The sequence below is a fragment of the Protopterus annectens genome, chromosome 2.part2 (genome assembly GCF_019279795.1).
Source record: "Protopterus annectens isolate FY-2018-M chromosome 2.part2, PAN1.0, whole genome shotgun sequence".
Taxonomy (NCBI): domain Eukaryota; kingdom Metazoa; phylum Chordata; order Ceratodontiformes; family Protopteridae; genus Protopterus; species Protopterus annectens.
This window is the reverse complement of record NC_056730.1, coordinates 601,278,454-601,303,208: the sequence shown is the minus strand read 5'-3', so window position 1 is coordinate 601,303,208 and position 24,755 is coordinate 601,278,454. Positions and strand designations below refer to the sequence as shown.

At 37.4% G+C, this 24,755-nt stretch overlaps 1 protein-coding gene across 1 annotated transcript in view; it reads left to right on the top strand.

Annotated features, from left to right (window-relative positions):
* Window positions 1-24,755, top strand: part of LOC122795974 (dedicator of cytokinesis protein 2-like) — a 2,887,083-nt gene that overhangs the window by 2,694,673 nt on the left and 167,655 nt on the right. The gene's annotated exons all lie outside the window — the stretch shown is intronic.

Genomic DNA, 24,755 nt, shown 5'->3' with positions numbered 1-24,755 from the left:
CATGCACCTAAATGATGCAACACTATCACAATGTACTGAAATATGTGCTCTACATTTATTACCGGTATACCACTCTGTCTGGATTGTCAGCTTTGTTTCTTTATTGTTTTCTTAAATGGTACTCCATATGTTAAACCTGGATGACAAAACAATTGTTTTAACATTTTGAAATCATTTGTCCTAAGTTTAGAACTAGAATGAAATGCCAAGAGACTGTATCCGTTGATAATACAAACTATACAGCAGATGACGTGCATCCAAATAAATGACTTAAAGAAGGTGGGAAGTGGGAAAGGTGCTTGAAGCATTATGAGTCTATTGGTAAATGTGAACGCATGGAACATGTGCAGTTAACCAATATCTTTGTAAAGCTTCAGTTGTTAGACAGCATGACACTGTCAGTAAGGATGGTAATTTGTTATTCAGTAGCGGCGTTAATTCCTCCCACTGTATTACACATTGAAATGTTCTGCCTCTGCATATGATGTTGAAATGGTGTGCACATCAGAGAAAGAACATGACAAAGCATACAGCTGGGATTGCCCTCATTAATTTTACTTTGATATTTCAGAACAGCAGTTGAGTAATGAGAGGAGATATTCATTTTATTCACCATCACCACTGAAGTGTGACTGTAACAAACACTGCCAGTGTAGGCTGAACCCAGGAAAAATATTCTATTACATATGCATTCTGTGCTTCTGAGTCCTGCAGTACATTTACCTCTTACTATGGGCTTTGTCTTCAAGAAATTGTTGACCCTGAGTGACCCCCCACTTTTATATGCTGAGCAGTCGAAACTATTTGTGCATAGCACATCATTTGTCAGTGACGAGCAATAAAGCGAGTAGCTAATGGATGATACCCCAGTCCCAGTATGAAGACTTAATTTATAATAACTATACAGCTGTATATAATTATGTTTCAGTGGCTGCAGTGACAGTGTTGCAAAAAAGGCAGGATCAAATGATGCAGAAAGCTGTCTTCTTGATAAGGCAACAAGTTCTACAAAAGCTTCATTTCTTCTTGGTTTATTTATTTATTTATGTTTCAGTGATCAGGATGTTTTGACTGGGAGAGTAAGCATTTACTGTTGCATTTGTTTTTGTAGATGCAACATACTTGTAGCTGAAATGTCCTGAACTGATAGCTAACATGCCAATTTAAGCTATGATTTAGGAAATAAAATGTACACATTTTGAGGCACATAGAAATCAGGTCACTCATTATCTTTAACACAGATTAAAGAAACATTGCTAAACAAAAATCATGTATTATGTTTTTGGGGTTAAAAAATAAGTATTAAATAACTCCTTAATATCATGGACAGCATTGAGTGACATAGAATATAAACATAAAATAAAATAAAATGTTGCACGTATGAAGGGAAGTAGCACTTTATCATTATTGTGTGCTGGTGAAAGGACTAAGTTATCAGTGACAGAAATCTGTGGTACTAGGAGTACAATGGATTCTGAAAAAGATGAGATAAATAAAATGGCGGCCCATGGGCAAAGGAATACACAGGCAAATGAAGTAGAGCTGATTAGTATTTGCATATGTGTATCAGGCAGGAGGTTATTTGAGGGTGGCCATGGAAATTATAAAAAGCAACTTTTTGAAACTGGGGATTGGTAAAAGAGACAGTCCTATATCTTTTTTAGTTTTTGATACTTTGAAATTTAAAAGAGCAGAGTCATTATAATTCTTTGTATGCATTTTCTTAACAACACAACTATCAACAAAGAAATAAAATGGGAACGATCCAGCAAACATCAATTATGAAATAAACAGTAAAGAGCAAAATAATATCATCAGTATAATCAAGAATTTACTAGTGCTCATATGTTACAAGAACCAAACTCTGGGTACATAAAGGAAACTCTGTGAGATATAAATAGTCCTAAACAAGTATGAATAAAACTACTTTGATATATAATGGACAGAGAGAAACCTTCAAAGAGCAATTTTCTGAAGTAGTCTTTAACAAAACATTGATTTCCAATTTAAAGAACACTTGTTGACTACACATATGATGCCACCTTCATTTTTGAATAAGATTATTTTGTTAGATGAGTAGTGAAGAATGAGCAGTGATATACAAAAGTGATTCTTAAAATCCTGTCCTCTGTTAAGATTGTCTGCTACTCCTTCCTTTTTCCTACATGGGTGTTCCACCAACCCACCTTACTACCATTAAAACTATGAAAATATCACTCAGTTTGTTATCTATGACCTCACAGTTCAGGACCTAACAAAATAGCCTTTTTCATTCCCTTTCATCTACACTGATATTTGACGATTTGCCAAAAGTCATATATGTCATATCCAGTGAGTTCCTTCTTCTTTATAACCAAAAGCTTTACTTAAAGAACACATAACTACATAAATCCATAGCAACATAGTCTGTCGAAATGTATGGTTTAAATATACACTGATATCCTGTCTGCTATGATTAAGAGCATAGAGACATCCCAATAATCTCAACATAATGAGAGTTATGTACTCATGTTACTGACCAACACATAAGTTATTAATAACTGAGATTAATTAAGGCCAAGAAAATTCAAGAGGTCAGACAGAATCAGAAGATTCAAACAATGATAACACCTATAAGATCTCTACTTGCGTGTGCAAATACCTGACCTCATACATACAAGCAGTGATCCCCCTTTATATAAGGCAAACATCCCTAATCAAGGACCTTTGACCTCATTGATATTGCCCAAATAAAGTGACTGCGCTCACTCTTCAGAGATAATGGTTCCATCTGAGTTAAAATGTCATACATTTCCCTATTTGTTTTAGGAGCAAGGCTGGAAACACTGTTTTCTCCTACATTCTGTTGGATATCAATCCATTATTACCTTTATATTTTGCTCGCTGGGATTAAGGTTTCTTTTTCATTTTCTAGTAAGCGCTGGTTTTCAAACTGTAAGAAACAGGAATAACAATTTCTGATGATTAAATGCCAAGTTATTTTTATCATCATAACCTGAAAAATAAATCATCTGTATTAATTCTAGTAGAAATGTTAGAAAATAGAATAATGCTTCTTCTATTTGAAATTTTAAATTTGTTAACCACAAAACATATGCTCTGATAAACCCCTAGCCATTCTCAGTGTCTCTATATCTTCTGTCTGAAGCCTAGGAAAACATGCACTGTGTATGAGACAGCCACTAAAATACATATGAACACCCCTCCAGGCAAAGAATTTGCATTTCTCAGTCATCAGTGCCTATTTAGTTAGCTAGCTAATGTATAACAAGCCTTCTGATAGAGGTATCTACTCAAAAGTTTTTCATGAGTGCCTATTGCCTGTCTCCATCTTCAGTTTCCACATACTTATATATGTCTTGCTAATTAGACACTTCAGATCTTGACGCCCTCTCTAGATTTAATGAAGAATTTCATTGGTTTAAGCTTAGTTTTGAATTGGAGCTAAAACATATATTTCCTTACTGGTTGCTAGCAAGCTCATGTATTCCAGGCCTCAAGATACATTCAGATGAAAATATATGTTTGCTTCACCCCAACCTGACCAATTATCATTGTGTATAATTTGCATCTATTAAATAATCAAGGTCTTCTTCTGATTCTAGATGTGAAGTCCAAGTCTTCCTTCATGTTCCTTGAATTGATGTCCTACTGGAATTGGAATGAGAAAGCTAACTCATGACTACAGCTTCTCAGACATGAGCATTTTGTTAAGACGCAGTGCTGCAATTTTCCAGAACCTTACATGGCCTAATTATTACTTTCCAGTTCTTACAAATGACTAGTCTGATAGCATCCACCTGTTGATGTGTTTCTAAATACATCCTAGTTTTCCATGCTGCACTGAAATCTTGAGCCTTTAACTGGTATAACAGTTTTAATTGGAATGCGATAAAGTAGTTATTTGCATATGGAACTCCCAAACTAACCATTTATTGGTCCATAGATTCATAGGTTAGTAAGCTAGCTGCCCTTGCAGGCCATTTTAAGTCTAGCCAGTTTCCCTTTTTGTGCTCGAAATAACTTATCCCATTTGGATATAGACTGGCCTTACCCATACCATAGTTGATAATTATATATTACCACTAATGAGAATAACTGGGATCATACCATAGATAATTTGAGGGGATCCATGCATAGGATAAAGCATTTAAGAGCTACATCTGTACATTTATAATACAGGGGGCAGTCCTGGGGTAAATTTTCTGTTTCCTGTCCATCAATATAAGTTGTGCTTGAATATGGACAGAGACAAAATTTATTTTATGTGGATGGGGTATCTGTTCCATAGCATCTATACCTATCCTTCAAAACTTTTCTGTTGATGTTGCAGAAGAGGTTGGATCCATAGACTGTGTATTTCTGATGTCAACTGAGCAGTAAATCCATCAGAAATTGGTCGGAGAATGCCTTATATGCCAGATACAGGTCACCTCTTAGCAGTCTGTAGGATACTGAGTATAGTGATAGGACTTTATTTCGGTCCATGTAGGACATGTTGTTTAGGCCTTGCATCCTTTTAGTAAGGTATCTCTGTGGGCATTCCAGTTGTTGCATGTGTCTGGACAGATACATGCCAAAGGGAGCATTATATTCAATGACTGACCTAACGAGGAATGAGTAAAGGGGGTAATGACATCCCTAGATCTAGACAATATACCTTTGTTTATACAATGTGCAATATGGGACTTTCTTACAACAATGGACACATGTTGGTCAAAAATATACTAGAACATCGACCACATATAAGGAAATGTTAATGTTCATTTGATTAAACTAATTTCTCCTTATAATGAGATCTATCAAAGCAGGTACCAAACATTTTACGTACAGAATAAACAGTAATGAGAAATGAAGAAACTCTTACCTTGTCCCTCTCACAAGAGTAAGGAATGTAAATACCAAATAATAATTTAATTAATAAAAAAATAAAAATGAAGGGCAAAAGATTAGAACAACATGATGGCTCCAGGCTTAAACTAACAAAAACTATTTTATTAAGTAAAGAAACGTAAACACTTTCACAGTTAATTCACCCGCTTCTTCAGACATTAACCCACATATAACACAAGCTCCTTTTAAGGATACAATTGCATCACTTCCCATCCCTATTCCTTGATGAAGTTCAGTAGAACCCCAACTGGTAAGCAGCATCTCTCTCTTTTTCCTGTCCTTATTATCATCAGAGATGTGTTTGATCATATTATCAAACATCTGCTGCCACCCACAAAGCCACACTGATTCAGGTCTATCGGTTCGGGGCTAATTTCTCTAATCGTGCTGCTAAAAGTGTCAATGGCAATTTTGAACTCATTGCTTTATACTGAGATTGGACTGAACAGCAGGGCAAATTCCTTATATGTTCTTATAACAGAGAGAGACTTAGAAGAGACACAGGGACGAGTTCTTACTGTAAAATATTTAAGAAACTCTGAAAGCCGGAAGTACCAGAAACAAAGGTTATCTTCCATCAATAAACCACTGTGATTGCCCCTTTTCAAGTTTGAGAGGGAGTTCTAGTATCCAAAATACCATTACATGATATAACAAATGCTATATCTTTTGCCTGGAAATAAACTAAAAATTAAGTGATATCTTGTATGGACCTGGTATCTTGCCTAGTGCGTCTCTATCTGTTATTTGCAGATTTCCTCACATTTAGCTTATACAAATGGACTGTACATTTGAGGTTAGTCAGACTTGGAAGGTATAACTAAGCAAAATAATCACATACGTATAACTGCTGCTCCTTTCTATATTTACATTTTTATTATTTATTTATTTGTTTGTTTGTTTGTTTGTTTATTTATTTATTATCATTCGTTGACTGACTTAATCACAGTAAGCAAGAACCTTTTTTCCAGGGGAAGACCAGAGAGTACATCTGAGGATAATATTTCTAAGGACTCTTAAAACATTACAGACAGAATGCATCTCTTAGCTCACAGCCAGTGAATATACAGCTTGTATTGTCAACTGAAGTGTGTCAATAAATACATAGTATTGCCTTTGTGACCCTTTATTAACAATTCTACTGACAACATTAAAGATGCCACAGTAATTTAACATATAACATATCAACAATATCATTAACCATTAACTCTTAATAAGCTGGTTGGTATGACAAAGCCTGTTCCAGCTAACCTCTACAAGGCCAGGTGCGTGACCCAAGCTACCGTGGACATAGTAGAAAAAAGGTTTACTACTTCTTTTCCAACCCAGATACCCCTTGATATGGCCACCAGTCAAACTGAGTCAAGTGAAGGCAATTTGAGGCTGCTGAGCACCAATAAGGGAGAACAAGGGGGGGTTAAAGCCATAAAACCACCACCAACCCATTATGCCAACATGCCATTCTCTCCTAGCCAGCATTGAGCCCAGATATCCCAGGTCGGTATAGGGAGTGAGAGGGTTAATTCTTAAAATATTCCTTGATGGCCATAAAGTTGTCTAAATTAAACAAATCAGAACCAAGATTGTTCAAATATACATTGTCACTGGCATAAAAATTAGAGTCCATCCTATCAAGATTTTTGTGGTGTATGATGTGAAATCCTATCTGTTGAGCCACCTGTGTAACTCTGTGATTAATGAACCACCTGGACATATCGATTGCTCTGGGAGCTCTAGCTCCTTCCTAGTGAATTCTCGGTAGACTGCATGACCAAAAGAAAACTGTGTTTGGATGTAGCATGTGGACCCTGTTCATATCAGAAAGTATTCTAGCTAGGATAAGATTTTAGGAGCTTGGACCAAGGCGTTACCTCTGAGGTAGATTAAAAAATCTTGGGCAATATTTCCTTAGCTGCAAGTTGATGCCAGATCTCCCAAACCTGAAACAATAGCAGACCCAGGAAGCCAAATGAACAAACTAACCATTTGCTAAGTTCTATCAGACAAGAGTACCTAGCCAGGTGGAACAAAGCTTGGATTGTGGCTCTCTTAATGAAGGATTGCCCCAATATCCAAATAACCTTCCTGAAACCAAAATAAAGGTTGGTGCCTGATGTAAGATAAAAAGGCGTTCGACACCCACCTTCCTATTTTTTGCATGACCTTAGCAGAATGCCCCTCCATGGCCAAGTCAGAAGTGTGTCCTGTTCTAAAGGATTGGGATGAATAACCTTGCAGATGTATACCTTGCCTCTCAATGGCCTTCCTCAGGAAGAAGTTGATCTCTGCTAAACTGAAGGGCCTACCATCCTCCCGGAAGAAAACCAGACCTGATCTAATGCCCTTGGGAGTGATCTTGTTCATTAATCTGAACCAGTGAACTGGGCAAATGGCCAACCCCTTTGACTTATCTTGCTGGATTTGCTGCCCTTTACCCACTTGGTCCATGTTGGATTTCTTCACCCATATCAGAATAAATTCATTGTGAATAACAAAGTCTTCCCACTAAGATAATTTTGAAATTCACTAAAATGGAAGGCACCCACATTTAATTACATGAACAAAGCAGCCAAAAAATTAAAGGTATAGAAATCCGGCACTGTTTTAAACAAGCCCCAGACAATTATGATGAGGAGTTGTCTACCTATTGGCTTCCTGGAATCATTAGAATCCCCACGAATATTATCCTAACCCTTGATCAATTTACCAGTTAGCCAGTGGCTGGATACTACCTGAAGACCCAAAAAATGTTTCAGCCATATTAAAGCTGCTAAGTGAACCCGTATTTTAGGGGAATCTCTTAATGAGGATCTGACCACCAAGAAGTGAAGGACCAAAAACACACCCCAAACGTCTGTGACAAGGGGGCAATGAACTACAAAAAAATCCTGAAAATCTGAAGTGACAAAAAAATAGGCCTTCCTAGTATTATTGGCCCATGGCCTGGCCAGCAATGATGCTGCTACTCCTCTCCAATTAACCATACTATCACAGGAATTGCTGTGTCCTTCGGTTCTGCATGCTTAGCCAGCTGATGAAACTTGGTGAATGGAAAACAGGAAAGACTATCAGCTACAGGGTTAGTATTGGCCAGGCACATGCACACAAGAAAAAGACAGATTATTTTCTAAACTCAATAGAAGTAACAGCCTAATTACAGAGTAAACCCATTTGGACTTGAAGGGCCACCTGTTAATGGTATGTACAACTGTAACATTGTCCAAGTGAAAGTAATTCATCCTTCCATACAAAAGCACTGACATGGATAGGGAAGATTTTCAGGAAAAGAGTGTCCTCATCCTCTCTTCTGACCATGAGTCTGGCCATTTTTCAGCAAACCAACTGCTTTGGAAGTATCTTCCCATACACCCCCCCCCTCCTGCTGCATCTGTAAAAAGATTAAGCTCGCTGGATGAAACCCAATGGGTCTGCCAAAAAGATATGCTATTGAATTGGTTCTGGAATGTGCATCAGAGCCAGAGGTCTTCTCTGACCTTTCTGGTCAGATGGACATTGCAATATTTGGGTTTGTATTCTTTCAACAAGTTAGAAACAGACCAGAGGAAAGCTCTGCATAGGGAGATTGTCCTGCAGGGAAAATTTAGCAGCCCCATGAAGCTGCATAATTTCCCCCATGCTAGCTTTTTTTACAGTCAGAAACTTCCAAAGCAATTGCTGGACTTTCTATAATTTATTCAATGGAATTTTAAAAGCGGTATCAATGGTATCACCTTTTAGTCCCAAAAAGGTCAAGGCCTAACTCATCCCTTCTGATTTGTCATTGGCTGAAGGTACACCCTATTGCTTCACAGTTATTTGAAGGCTGGCATGCCCTGCAATGTCCCTTCCTGCCCTTCATTTATTATCATGAAATCATCCAGATAGTGGACTACTGATTGATGAGATGCTGTCTGTTGCCAACACCAATGCAAAGGTGTGCTGCACTGTTCAAAATTAGCACATGCCACTGAGCACCCAATGGGCATGACACTGTAGGAAAATAATTTCCCCTTGAACTGAAAACCCAAATATGACCAGTACTCTTGTCTTAGAGGAAGTAGGCAGAATTCTGACTGAATGTCCAACTTGCAAAGTGAAGGGCTGGAATAACCCAAAATGACCTCTGCTGCCTGATCCAGAGAAGAATATCATACTTTGGTCTGAACTTTGTCAATAAAATCATTGACTGATGCACCCAGAGGGTGTGATTGGTGGTGATTCTGCCTTTCTTAGGAATGAGGCCAATGGAAAGGGTTAAGCTGGCCGGAGGCATGTGGAAAATAGGCCAATTACTCTGCCGGCTGCTTGTTCTGTCTCAATTAACTTAGCTTCAGTTTCTTCATGTCTGTAATGGATGAAAGATTCCTAACAAACTTGGAATCTAAAGGTGCGGAGGAGCCAATCATGAAACCTTTGTGGAAACTTTCAGGAAGAGCTGTGGCCACTGCTTGGTCAGGATAATCATTCAAAATCTGGGTGAAGTTATCTAGTCAGATTGCGGAGTGGGGCTGCTGGGGATCGATCAAACCCCTGCCATATGCGCCGCTGTCACCCCAGAAAAGCTGCTTGCCTCTAGAAGGGTTATCCTTTTCCTCTCCTAAGTCCTTTCTCTGGTTGAGTTGAGGGAATGCCAGGCCTACCACTGCCTACTATCCCCAGCACCTGGAAGCAGGGTGACCATTTCCACAGCCAAAACACAAGTGGGCAAACTTGGAAGCTGGCCAAAAGCACCTTTGCATGGTTAGAAGCCCAGCAGAACTTTGTTTTACCATTATTTCTACCCACACCATTGATATCTGGGCTTATCTAACATGGAACTCAGCCAAATGTTGGGTTGTCTTAACTGCCACCTGATTGATTTCTCTATAGCTTTTATTTTGCTGAACCGCTGACCATAATTTGCCTGGCCTGAACCCCCTTTGACACGATACACTTCTATGATGGCTACAAAATATATTAACAAGGGCAGAGCCTGGCTAGGATCATTTTCTATAATCATTCCCATGAATATCATGAAACATAGTGACCTAGTGTCCCAGTTTTTAACCACTGCTTTGGCTGAGGCCTTTTTCCCAATGGCTGCCATCAGATCCTTGTTGCCAGAATTGTCAGTATCCAGAATTTGCTTTATTCCCCTTGTATCTACTAGATCAGTTATCTCCACAAATTCCCCTTTGAGGATCTTATCTTTAACTCTGGCAGGGACATGTGTCATAATGTGGGACCCAGGGGAAGTGGAAGCTGAAAGATTCAATGAAGCAGTGGGAGACAGGAACTGGGTAACACAATTATTCAGATGAGGTGAGACATCAATCCTCCGAGAACTAACTGTCTCGGACCCCCTCTGTATGCTAAGTAAGGGTGAAGGTCCTGTCCAAAATCTGCCGCTCCTACCTCCCCAGGAGAGAAAACTGTTGTGGCAGCAAAATTCCTTTCTAAGGCTAGGTCAGGCAGTCTAACCCTCCCTTCTTCTTGCAACAAATTGATAAACTCATCCAAGTATAGCTCAGGGGACTGGCCTTTGACACTAAGCCATGAACCTAGCGTCTTCTTGAGTCATTACCTTCCGTTTCTAATGGTGGTTCTGGTGGGAGTTGAGGGTTGACCTTTGGGCCTAAGGTATCCCTTTTATTTATCTTTCTAGCCTTTTTGCCATGATCAGGTCTGTCCACTGACTCTTCTTCAGAATTTGCAGCCAGTCTCTTCCTGCAGTTCTGCTCTTGCTCTACTGACTGTGTAGCCTCTAAGTTGGAAAGTAAACCTTGCACTTCTTAAAATAGACAAAACCATCTACCTGTAAAGGTCTAGAACAGAGTGTAACCTACAAACTAGGGAGAATTAGCAAAAAAAAAAAACATAGAATGTTTAACACCTGTTCCAAACTTCTGAAAAGTACCAAACTCCCCTGTAAGCCTGGCTGCTCTGTTGCTGTGGAGTTCTAGAATGTGAACACCTGACATGATGAAATGATTAAATTCATACCAACCTGACTAAAATGTACTCTATAAAGGAGAATGAAATGATGCTGTGGATTTCTAGAATGCATACACCTTACATGCTGAAAACCCTGATTAAATTCATACCAACCTGACTAAAAATTTCCTCTGTAAAGGAGAATGAAATGCTGAAATGATTAAATTCATACCCACCTGACTAAAAATCCTCTGTAAAGGAGAATAACATGCTACTGTGGAGTTCTAGAATGTGTTCACCTGACATACTGAAAACCCTAATTAAATTAATACCAACCTGATTAAAAAACTCCTCTTTAAAGGAGAATGAAATGCTGCTGTGGAGTTTTAGAATGTGAACACCTCACATGCTGAAAACCCTGATTAAATTCATTCCAACCTGACTAAAAAGCTCCTCTGTAATGGAGAATGAAATGCTGCTGTGGAGTTCTAGAATGTGAACACCTGGCATGCCGAAACAATTAAATTTATACCAACCTGACTAAAAAATCCTCTGTAAAGGAGAATTAAATGCTGCTGTGGAGTTCTAGAATGTGAACACCTCACATGCTGAAAACCCTAATTAAATTCATTCCAACTTGACTAAAAAGCTCCTCTGTAATGGAGAATGAAATGCTGCTGTGGAGTTCTACAATGTGAACACCTGGCATACCGAAACAATTAAATTCATACCAACCTGACTAAAAAATCCTCTGTAAAGGAGAATTAAATGCTACTGTGGAGTTCTGCAATGTGAAAACCTGACATGCTGAAAACCCTGATTAAATTCATTCCAACCTGACTAAAAAGCTCCTCTGTAATGGAGAATGAAATGCTGCTTTGGATTTCTAGAATGTGAACACCTGACATGCTGAACCAATTAAATTCATACCAACCTGACTAAAAAATCCTCTGTAAAAGAGAATGAAATGCTGCTGTGGAGTTCTAGAAAGTAAACACCTGACATGCTGAAAACCCTGATTAAATTCATACCAACCTGACTAAAAAACTCCTCTGTAATGGAGAATGAAATGCTGCTGTGGAGTTCTAGAATGTAAACACCTGACATGCTGAAAACCCTGATTAAATTCATTCCAACCTGACTAAAATGCTCCTCTGTAAAAGAGAATGAAATGCTGCTGTGGAGTTCTAGAATGTGAACACTTGACATGCTGAAAACCCTGATTAAATTCATACCAACCTGACTAAAAAGCTCCTCTGTAATGGAGAATGAAATGCTGCTGTGGAGTTCTACAATGTGAACACCTGGCATGCCGAAACAATTAAATTCATACCAACCTGACTAAAAAATCCTCTGTAAAGGAGAATTAAATGCTACTGTGGAGTTCTGCAATGTGAAAACCTGACATGCTGAAAACCCTGATTAAATTCATTCCAACCTGACTAAAAAGCTCCTCTGTAATGGAGAATGAAATGCTGCTTTGGATTTCTAGAATGTGAACACCTGACATGCTGAACCAATTAAATTCATACCAACCTGACTAAAAAATCCTCTGTAAAAGAGAATGAAATGCTGCTGTGGAGTTCTAGAAAGTAAACACCTGACATGCTGAAAACCCTGATTAAATTCATACCAACCTGACTAAAAAACTCCTCTGTAATGGAGAATGAAATGCTGCTGTGGAGTTCTAGAATGTAAACACCTGACATGCTGAAAACCCTGATTAAATTCATTCCAACCTGACTAAAATGCTCCTTTGTAAAAGAGAATGAAATGCTGCTGTGGAGTTCTAGAATGTGAACACCTGACATGCTGAAAACCCTGGTTAAATTCATACCAACCTGACTAAAAACTCCTCTGTAAAGGAGAATGAAATATTGCTATGGCCGTACTGGTATGTTTTTTACATAATACAGCTCCTCTCAGCAATGACAGCCATTATTCTACAAAGCTTTAATCATGCAGCTAACACAGAAAATCACAATATGTATAGAAATAAGCCTCCAAGACCGATTGGCTGAAAATCTGAATCCAGCTGCCAAACTTCCAACTATCTTCCACTGAAATAACTGACTTTCCCCACACCAGTGTCCTCCTCCAGAAAATAACACGTAAAATAACACACACCCATTTTATATTACATACGACCTGTAGCCAGGAATACATCGGAAAACCTCCTTAAAACAAACACCCACACCTGAAGGTCCATTTACTGCAATAAAAACATACTTGGTCAGTATAATGACCAAACCATGAAACACAGTTACAATTAAAATACAAGCCATAATAGAGCTATGCCTCATAAAACCATCTTGCTGGCCATCCATCACAGCAGAAACATTTCTGCAGCTGAAGTGTACACAAGCCGTTACATGCTCTACATCCAAAACTGAGCTGCCACCTGACACTCTTTGCTAGGGACAGTCCCTGTGTTTCCAAAATTATTTTTTTTATGTATTATATAAAATAGTTCCTTTTATAGCTAGTTTAGATGCCAATGACTAACACATGTAATTCAGATGATACAAAGATAAGCTGAACATCTCCAAAAAGAAAAGTTCTGTCCTTAATGGCCACGGGTATGTTATGCTCAGTAAGAGCTAACACCTCCACAAAAACTGTCCTATTTTGGTCTTTAGACATTGTGCCCAAAAACTCTCTTTTACAACTTAAATAATACTACCTACATGCTTGTTGCTATGGCAGTCCCTTTATAGCCGAGCCAAATACCTTGCCAAACAAGGGAAACCATCCATTACCTAGTATCTGTAAGACCCTGCCTAAGACCAAATCACAGGATGTATCATAACATTCAATTGCTTAGTGCAAGAATCTGGACAAAAATTTCAAACAATGAGGGGACAAAAGCCTAGAAGCAGTGACAGACTGCGAACATTGCTGTTATAAACTTGCAAAGTTGCTAAAATAACAAGACCAGTTCAGCACGCATTTCTGATGGGCATGAATTCATAATTTCAATGTATGTCACTATTACTGTCTACAATCACCAATGACTTGATAGAAAATCACAACTTTCAAGCTGAAAAAATACCATAGATATAAACTGCTACTTGAGGGGCAAGTGGTCTGTATCTTTAAATTCCAAGTAAACATTCCATTATTGTCTTTCATCATTTTTTATTTATTTAAAATAAAGACCCCCATCCCAGTTAAACGCCAAAAAAAAAACAGACATAAAAGGCAACCCCTATCCAACGAGATGCACCACAACAAAGAAAGTCCCCTGACAAAACAAGTGAGGCCCTTAAGGTGTACTCACTTAGATGGTCGCTGCCAGATGGCTCCATCCAAAGACTCCTTGACCACTTCCGAGCCATCAATGAATCTACCAAGGGAGGCCACTCTGCTCACTTTAAGCAGTCTAGTCTAAGGACCACCCCCTTTGACTCGAGCTAGTTGACAATGCAATTTACTGGTAAGTCGCCCTTAACTGTCACACATTCCCATGTCAAAGCCTAAATGCGAAACTTTTCTGATATGAGTTTTGAAAGTAAAAAAAAATTCTTTCAACTCTTTCTCAATGAAACTCATGTCATCTGCAAAGAATCACCTAAATATCCCTGCTAACAATGTCTTCTGTGAAGAATCACCTGACCATCTTTACTAAGATTCTTAGTTTTCTTCTTAGCCTGTGGGAAACCTTAGTAAGCTGTATAGAGCAAACTTTGCAATAACTGTTTTTTCTCCTCTAGCTTTCACTTTTTGGCACACCATGTTGTTTTGTATCTTGTATGATAGTTTACATGTGTGTGTGTGTGTGTGTGTATGTGTGTATGTGTGTGTGTGTGTGTGTGTGTGTGTGTGTGTGTGTGTGTGTGTGTGTATGTGTGTGTGTGTGTGTGTGTGTGTGTGTGTGTGTGTGTGTGTGTGTGTGTGTGTGTGTGTGTGTGTGTGTGTGTGTGTGTTTATGTGTTTGTGTGTGTCTGTATGCATGTGTATTGGCATGTATATCTGTATCTATTTCTATATCTATTTCTGTTTCTGTATCTATATCTATATCTATATCTATGTCTATGTCTATATCTATATCTATATCTATATCTATGTCTATATCTATATCTATATCTACATCTACATCTATATCTACATCTATATCTATATCTATATCTATATCTATATCTATATCTATATCTGTGTCTATATATCTATGTCTATATCTATATCTATATCTATATCTATATCTATATATACGTCTATATCTATATCTGTCATATCTATATCTATATCTATATCTATATCTATATCTATATCTATGTCTATATCTATATCTATGTCTTATCTATATCTATATCTATATCTATGTCTATATCTATATCTATGTCTTATCTATATCTATATCTATATCTATATTTATATCTATATCTATATCTATATCTATGTCTATATCTATATCTATATCTATATCTATATCTATATCTATATCTATGTCTATATCTATATCTATGTCTTATCTATATCTATATCTATATCTATATTTATATCTATATCTATATCTATTACACAGTATCTAGGAAAACAAAAAATCCACTAGCCAAAAAACAAAAATGCACTATGAAACTGTATTAAAAAGGAAAAATAACAAGTGCTACTAGTTAAAAACAGATGTAACTTAACTTCCCACTGTCATCACATGATACAAAGGCACAAATACAAAAAATACCATCACACAGTGATGCCCTAAAAACTAGACACACAGCTGGAAATGATGCACTGACACCCAAACCAAAGCATAAATGACCATGAATAAAATTTTGCTTAAACATTTCATTGCTCTCTAATGCTTGCATCCACATCCCCTTTTAGCACATGGTGTCCCTTCAGCAATGATAATCATCCTGAGCCAAGGTTTACACCAGCAGGTGGCTAGCTTAGCTGTGCTAGTTTATTCATGACACTCATTCACAGTGAGTTTAGAGTGTTCAGTCCACATACTGCATGTCTTTAGAATGTGGGAGGAAAACAGACCACCCAGAGGGGACCCACATGACAAACAAGCAGATTCCACACAGAAGGTACTCCAACCAAGAATCAAACCAGAGAACCTCTTGTTGTAAAGCAACAATGTTAACCACTGCAGCAGTGCAGCCATACTTACATTTATTAAATGCTATATCAAGTAAATTGCTCTTTAAGTGAAATGTAAAGAATACCCTTGAAAACAAAAGAGGCATCTGAATATATTGTAATGCCCTGGTATAATATGCAGGCAACACACTGAACCTTCCTGGAGCATTATGAGGGTAAATATAACCCCCCCCCCAAAAAAAATTTAAATAAACCATTAAAAATTAAATAAGTAAACATATAGCTAGAAATTATACATTCTCATTCAAAGCAAGACTTAAATGGACACCAGTAGAAAAAAATCCCAAATCATTCCTTTTTATCCAGATCCTCATCCAGTAGATTGCATTTTGCATGGAAATAATCAATTCCCTTAAAAACAAAAGAGGCTTCAGGGTTTTAAAAGATCATGTTTAAAGCGGCAAAATAAAGTTTTATGTTTTACATTCTTTATCCTTTTCTGATGTGGGTCTATTTTTTCTGGCATACTCACATGTATTTATATTTATACTTTAGAATCTAGATGTTTTCATGAAGTTTCACTGTGTGATGTCATTTTTTCCCCATTAGTGACTTTGCATTAGGTGATGGTATTGGGACGTTATATATGCTCCTGTCTAGAGGCACTTGTTATTTTCCCCACTGATGAAGCTTTAGCGAAACCAGTCTAGATGTATTTAGAGCTGCTTTTTAATAAACTTTGATACTGCATTTTTAGTCCTTTGTTAAGTTTTTTTTTTTTTTTTTTTTGCATTTTTCTGGATCCCTGCAGCCTGTTCTGGCTTCTCTCATGCTGGATTGCAGTTTTTTTTTTTTTTGTGAGTGTGTGTGTGTGTGTGTGTGTGTGTGTGTATGTTTATATATAATATATATATATATATATATATATATATATATATATATATATATATATATATATATATATATATATATATATATATATACATATATATATATATATATATATATATATATATATATATATATACATATACATATATGTATATAGACATAAATTCCACACACACACACACATATATATATATATATATATTCATATAAAATAGGATCATGGGAGGTTACTAGGGTAATGACCCTAGGGACCATACAAGCCTGACCACGTTTTACCTTTATTTCGACAATGAGCAACTATCACCCCTGTCCAAATACAGGCAGAAACCCTGGAGTGAAATTACTGTTACCCATCCAATCATCCAGATTGCATTTAAAGGAGGCCAATGAGGTGCTGTGTTCTGCTTGACATAAAGTGGGAGTCTGTTCCAGAGGTGTTATAACATCTGGGAGACAAATCTCTCCCTCGAGCTGGTTCTATTAATGTCACATACCAGTTTAAGGCCATTAGAGCATGTAACTCATGTACCATTTGACTTATGGATATGCAGCATTTCCAGTAATGCAGGGTCAAAGATTACCTTATATGCAAGGCGGAGATTGCCTCCAAGTAGTCTGTATGAAAGAGAATAAAGTGACAGTGATTTGGGACAATCCTCATAGAACAGATGCTGAAGATCTTGAATTTTCCTTGTGAGGAACCTTTATGGTCTCTCCAATTACTGCTGGTGCTTAGAAAGGTACATACCGAAATGGGCATTATACTCAAGTATTGGCCTGATGAGGGAAGAGTGCAAGGAGGTTATAACATCTTTTTTTCTGGAAGCAATACCCTTACTTATGAGATGAGCAATATACAATGCCCTTCTTACCACTGTGCAGACATGGTGATCAAAGGTAAGATAACTATCAACCTGTATGCCCCTGGTCTCTCACCACTGAGTGTGATCTTAGGGTGTTGTTAACAGTGTGGTAGTTAGCAGGAACATTGCTCTTACTGAAATGGATGATAATACATTTTTTGCATTGACTTTAAGGCCATGACTTTGCCACCAATCATTTGCTTGTGTAATACCCTCTTGTAGGATGTTGACATTGTTTGGAGATTCTATGACCACTCGCAGTTTGCAGTCATCAACAAACTTTGTCAACCACAGACCTTTAGTTTTAGCTTGCACTTTGGAGAAATAGATTCCAAAGAGTACAGGTCCCAGGACTGATCCCTGTGGAACACCACTGGCTACAAGTCTGCTGTTGGAGGTGGATTCACCTATTTTGACTATATGCATTTTATCAGAGAGTCACTTAGTGCCCCATCTAATGATATATGTATATATATATATATATATATATATATATATGTGTGTGTATATATATATATATATATATATATATATATATATATAGATATATATATATATATATATATATATATATATATAAATATATGGGATTATAGTATGAATGATCAAAATGTTTAAATGGGAAATAGAAAGCATCAGCACTAAAGACAATGACCCTTAATACTATTGAAAAGTTGCTAAAATAGAACCTATAGAAAAATCACACCAAATATACACTAAAACCATCTATTACACTAGCTTATCTTTGTCTGAATGTTGGTATTGTTACAGTTTTTTTTTTCTTTTAAGATAACATATAGGGTTACAGTTTATTTTACATTTGTTGACTGGGATAGTCCGACTGGATTCATGTCCATTTTCAGCAGAGGCCTGGGGAGAAAAGCTCCAAGGTAAACAGATACAATAAAACCAATGAAAACATATTACAAATATGGTATTGACAAATAATACATAAGCAAACATGAAAGGACAAGTTCAACAGGTTGGAGTTACTCCCTGGAGACAGTCAGGGGTAAATTGAACAGTAATTTGATTAATAGATTTTTTACATTCTTGATGAGAGTTAGCCAGGCTTGTTACAGTGGCAAAGCCAGGTTAGTGCCAGATGTTGTTTGAGTGTAGTTTTAAATTGGCCTAGGGAGGAGAGCAAAGTAATATCAGCTGGAAGTAAGTTCCAGGCTCTGCCTGCAGAGTTTACAAAGAGGGAATCACTGGCTGCATTGTTAGTTTTGATTGTCTGAATTAGTAGTCTGTTTGAGGATCAAAGCAGTTGTGGAGTGTTATAGGGGGTGATAAGATTTTAAAGTACCGGAGTATTATCTGGATTATGAAGTATTTTATTAGCCATAATCAGTAGGTTATATTGGATTAGACTGGGTAGTTCAAGCCATTCAAGCTGGTTAAGATTGATGCAGTGGTGTGTCCTAAAAGGCAGGCCAGTAGCAAACCTGGCAATGTGATTATAACAGGTTGAGAGTTTATTAAGTACAGTCTTGTTTAGATTAGAGAGTAGGGGGATGCATATAGAAGTGTTGAAAGTAGGTGAAAGCAAGCTATGGCAATTTTGGCTGGAGGGGGCGAGGAAGGCTTTTATTCTGTAAAGTGACCCTAGTTTTTTTATTGATGGTTTTGATCGATTGGTTTACATGTAGGTCAAATTTTAGATTATTATCAATAATGACACCTAATAGTTTTGTAGAGGGGTCGGGGAGATTATTTTGCCATCATTTGCATTTATGGTAAAGGTAAAAGCAGCAGACCTTTGTGTTGGTGAGAATAACAGCATTTTAGTTTTTTTGGGGATATAGTACCATTCAACATTCAGAGAGCCAGTTTTCTATAGTATTAAAGGTGGACCGGTAGCAGACCACAAATCTGTAGGACATGTAGCTGAGCAAATCAGTGTGGAGTCATCAGCATATTGGATACAGCTGACATTTGGGATGACAGTATACAAGTTGTTAATAAAAATGGAAAACAGTAGGGGGCCTAATATGAAGCCTTGTGGTACTCCAAGGGTGTTAGATAAAAGGTTAGAGAGCTTGTTCTGCCACAGAACAGCCTGCTGTCTCCCACTGAGGTAGGATTTAAACCATTGAAGGGCTTTAGAATCAAGACAGAAAGTTTGCAGGGTGTGAATCAGAAGTTGTTGGTCAACCATGTCAAATGCCTTGGAAAGATCCAAGAAGAGGGCTGAGGATATGTGATTATTGTTACAGTTAGTGTTTATGGTATTGGTAAAAGCTAGTAGGAGTGACGTAGTGCTGTGGTGTGGAAGTAAGCCGTGTCGGGTATCTGCCATGAGGTGATACTGGATTAGGTGGTGCATGAGCTATTTGTGTATACATTTTTCCATAATCTTTGCAAGTGAAGAAAGTATAGCTATTGGTCTATAATTGGAGAATTCAGTGGGGGAGCCTCCTTTATGTAGTGGGATTATGTAGGATGTTTTCCAAATGGTGGGAATTTTAGCCTCTGCTATGGTACGATTAGTTAGTATTGATACTGGGTAGGCAATAGCATCAGCTGATTTTTGAAGGTACTCGGTGGGGAGTTGATCAGTGGAGAGTGTAATGGGTTTTCATTTTTTGATCAAGGTACAGATAAGTGAAGTGGACACTGGTTGGAAGCTGAACGAGTGTAGGTTCATAGGGATGGTACTATCAGGGCCAGGGGAGCTAGGAAGTAATTGGCTAGCTAGGGCTTGAATTGTCTCAGTAAATAAATGGTTAAAACTATCTGAAAAATCCTCAGCAGCAGGGATAGGGGTAGAAGTTTTTCCAGTTTTTAGCAGAGGCAGGGTTATGGTTCTGGTTTTCAAACTTTACTAAGGTGGGATGGGGAACTATACCTAAAAGCTGCAAAAAAACTTGATATCAGTATGAATAGAAGAGGGTTTCTCCTAATATTACTTATAAAACCCTGTCAGTGTCAACTTCCAGATGGGATGGCAGGAAGGCAAGAGTTTATATGATTAGCTATGCCTGAATATTATATATATGTTAAATACAAACCAAGAAAAAATATGAAATCCACTGTGTCATTCTCTCAGACCAATACTTCTTTACACACAGCACCAGGGCTTTTGCCTGTTTACATTCAAACATCTTCAGACACTGCAAAAGTGATAGTCTTAAGGAACAAAACAGTGGGATGGGGAACTATACCTAAAAGCTGCAAAAAACTTGATATCAGTATGAATAGAAGAGGATTTCTCCTAATATTACTTATAAAACCCTGTCAGTGTCAACTTCCAGATGGGATGGCAGGAAGGCAAGAGTTTATATGATTAGCTATGCCTGAATATTATATATATGTTAAATACAAACCAAGAAAAAAATATGAAATCCACTGTGTCATTCTCTCAGACCAATACTTCTTTACACACAGCACCAGGGCTTTTGCCTGTTTACATTCAAACATCTTCAGACACTGCAAAAGTGATAGTCTTAAGGAACAAAACAGTGGATTTCAAATATTTTCTTTTTTTTATTTTGTTTTTATTTTGTTTTTTAAAGTCTGGTGCCGGGTGTTTCTCCATTCCGTTTTATTTTTATATGTTAAATATGTATACATTTGGAAAACTAACATATGTTTCCATCTAGTATAGAAAATGAGTAATTAGAGAATGTTTCAGTTGTATTTTTGGATCAAGGTTGAACCCAGTTAGAAGAGGTGTAATATATAACAAAAAAAAAAAAAAAACAGGGTTTGAACTGAAATAAAAAAAATCATATCATACATATATGATTTTTTTTTCCAGTTCAAACCCTGTTCATACCATACTTAGCATCTATGTAGACAGCCGCGGTGGTGCAGCGGTAGCATTGTTGCCTCACAGCAAGATGTTCTCCTGTTTGATTCTCGGCGGGAGTGCCTGCTGTGTGGAGTCTGCATGTCCTCCCCACGGTTGGGTGGCATTCAAAAGATATCCGTAAACGGGTGTGCCTTTGTTGAAGGTTGGAGGTCGAGCTGGCACCTCGGCATTCGTGAAAATCTACTGCCAATCATTAGCAGACCAGAGTTCTGCTGTGGCGACCCGTAACTGGGGAAAGACAAACAACAACCATTCTTAGCATCTATGCATCATTTTTGGAAGGATAAAGAAAGTAAAAGAAAGAGAAGCTAAAATAATAGGAAATAAGTCTGAAGAGAATATAAAGAGGTATGGAACTATGATAGGGGGAAAGAAGTGATAAACAAGAGCGAGGGAAGAGCAAGAATGTGAAAACAAAGTTAAATTACTGAAAGTTAATAAAAATAGAAAAGAATGTCAATGTTATAATGTTACAAGAATGTCATTGTAGAATTTTGGAAAAATATTACTTGGTGCATCCATGCAAAGAATTAAAAGGAGAAAAGAAATACTATAGAAGGTAGGAAAAAAAGATTTGAGAGACTTTATGAAGTAAGGGATTTTTATGGAGAATTGTGTTGGATAAATTACCAGTAAAAGGTAGTATGATGTATAAAATAATAGAAGAATGTATAATGTTTAGTGAATCTAATGAAGAAAAGCAATAAAAATATCTCCAAAATGCAAAAAGTACAAAATGGTCAGGAATCAGTTTTAAAATTACTTGAACTGGAAGGGCTTCAGTAATATAAACATGAATATGGTATTATATGAAAAATATAAAAATATGAAAAAGTAAGGAAATGTGAAACTGATAAATGAGACAAAACACTGTTTGTTGAGATGTGGGTATTGCAGAAAGGAAGATGTGATGAATTATTATATAATAAAAACAGAGACAATGAAAAATATGGTTATGGAAGAATAAAAGCAAAGACAGAGGAAAGGATAAAAGTGTAACATATAACAAGGAAATGTTGAGATGAAAAGTTCATTCTGATAAAAAGAAAAGGGTAAAGAATGTTAAAATGAATGTGAAACTGAGAGTAATATTATGAATATAATATGTATAAACAAAGAAACTCTTATTATTTTTAAATACATACAATGAGAGCTTTCACATACACAGAACTATCATCAACTGAGGAAGATGGGACCTTGGCTAAGCATATCAATTAAAAGAGAGAGTATTCAGAACTGCAGTGCCCCCTTATGTTACACGGCAGTGTTACTGTTGAAAAACTAATCAAGGTAGCTGGTGTTAGAATAGAACCTACAAACTTCATATCTTCCACCACCAAAGGGAAGTCTGCCAAATATTGGGCTACTGACACTACTTGCTAAATGAAAGCAAATATTGATGAAAGTGCTAGCAACATATTAAGTTCTTCTAAGTAATACTATGCTTGTGTTTTAATACCATAATCAATGACTGTGCTAAAGACAAGAAAATCATTTATATCATTTAAAAACATTGATTAAGAAAGCATCAAACGTCCTTTAATGCTTCCAAAACAGCTTGCTTTTATTTTCCTGCTTGATCAAGTTGTTGTTCAGAAGAAGCAATATTAAAGATGAACTTATGCATAAGTTTCTGAAAATGAAGTCATATAAAAGAGGAGGGAACACCAAACGTAGCGTATGTTATAGTCATTTTCTGCACAGTGACTACATCCTGAGAAAAAAGAAGATAAAGAAAAACTGTGACATTGAAGCCTGTTTTACAGGACATACATAGTTTTAAAATAATGTATTAACAAAATGAAGTCCTTTAATGCATAATTACCATTGATATTAAGTATAATGCAAACCAGACATTGTACTCCCTGCCTTTTCATTCTCCCTTGTGTCACCTGTTCATGCCCTTCAGTTATGGAGTGATATGACATTTTTGCCTAGGTAATAGGATTGACAGGTGACACATGATGCAAACATAATGCATTAGAAGAGCACAGCTGTACGAAGAACTTGGTATATCTACCTTCTATATATGTCCTCCCAGCAACATTCAGTGCGTCAGGTGCACTGAAGAGACATGCAGTGTGCTGTCATGGAGGCCATACAGTGGCAATAGTGACTAAAGAGGAAGCAGGATGAAAATGTGCATCAGGGAGGAGAGAAGCACTGGTCCTCATATAATATGTTGGGGTTAAGCGATCGTAAAGCTCTTTGTTAAATTTACTTCGAAGTGGCACCAACTGCTTTGAGCATCAACTGTGGAGCACATCATTATTTAGATAGCAGATTATAGATAGCAGAATATGAATCGCAGGCTGTGTAATATGGCACGGAAAGCCACTCAATGGTGTAAAAATTGGCTCAAGGTAATTTAGTCTCTGACTAATGTTGTAAAATAATGGGCATGGGTGATAACTGGGTTGAGGATTTGACCTATGCCAGGGAGGAGGAAGGCGTTTACATTCCCCCATTGGCTAGATTGTGTGCCTACTTTGTGCCTATCATAAAGCCATGCAGCCTTGGTTCAGTATGGCCTGGAGTCTAGTTGCTCAGCTTGGGTTACCTGGAATAGTACTATTGAACAAAAGTTGGGCATAAAACCAATCAGCCTACTAAACATGAGCTAAGAATTGTTATCCTCAATGTAGGTTCACTGACAGAGCTTAGAAACCAATAACATGAAGGTAAAGAGAAGGTTAGATATCCTCTGTATCCATGAGACAAGATGGAAGGACAGCAAGTCTACTGTGGGAAAACCGACTGGAAATGGTGTATAGGCTAGAAAGGGTGTGGTATCTGTGGTGAGAAAGACAATGAGGGATGTCAGCAGGGGATAAGGCAGTATTTATTATCTCAGCCGATGCCTCAGAGTTGTGAAAGCAAGGAAGAGGGTGAATTCAGGCGGTAGTTATAGGACCTTCTAGGTACAGCAAGACAACATGAGTTAATGTTGATAATGGGGGACCAGAGTGCACGTGTTGGGACAGACAGTACATGATATTAGGACTGCCTCGGTCCACATGTGTGCATGCCAACAGAAATGAAGAATGCAAAGCCATTCTTGACTTCTGTCTGGCAAATGGTTTAAAGGTGGCTAACACATGGTTCAGCAACAGAGACATGGACAAGATTATATAGAAGAGAGCCCAACATGCAACTCGGGTAGATCTACTCCTTATAAGGAGAGGGCACTGGGGTAGAATCAGTGACTGCATTGTTATCCCCAGTAAAACATTTGTCTTAGAGAATAAACCACTGGTTGCCACAATTAGCTCTAAGGACTGGTTAGGGAATGCTCTAAGGTCAACAGAGACTAGGCTGAAGACCTGGAAGTT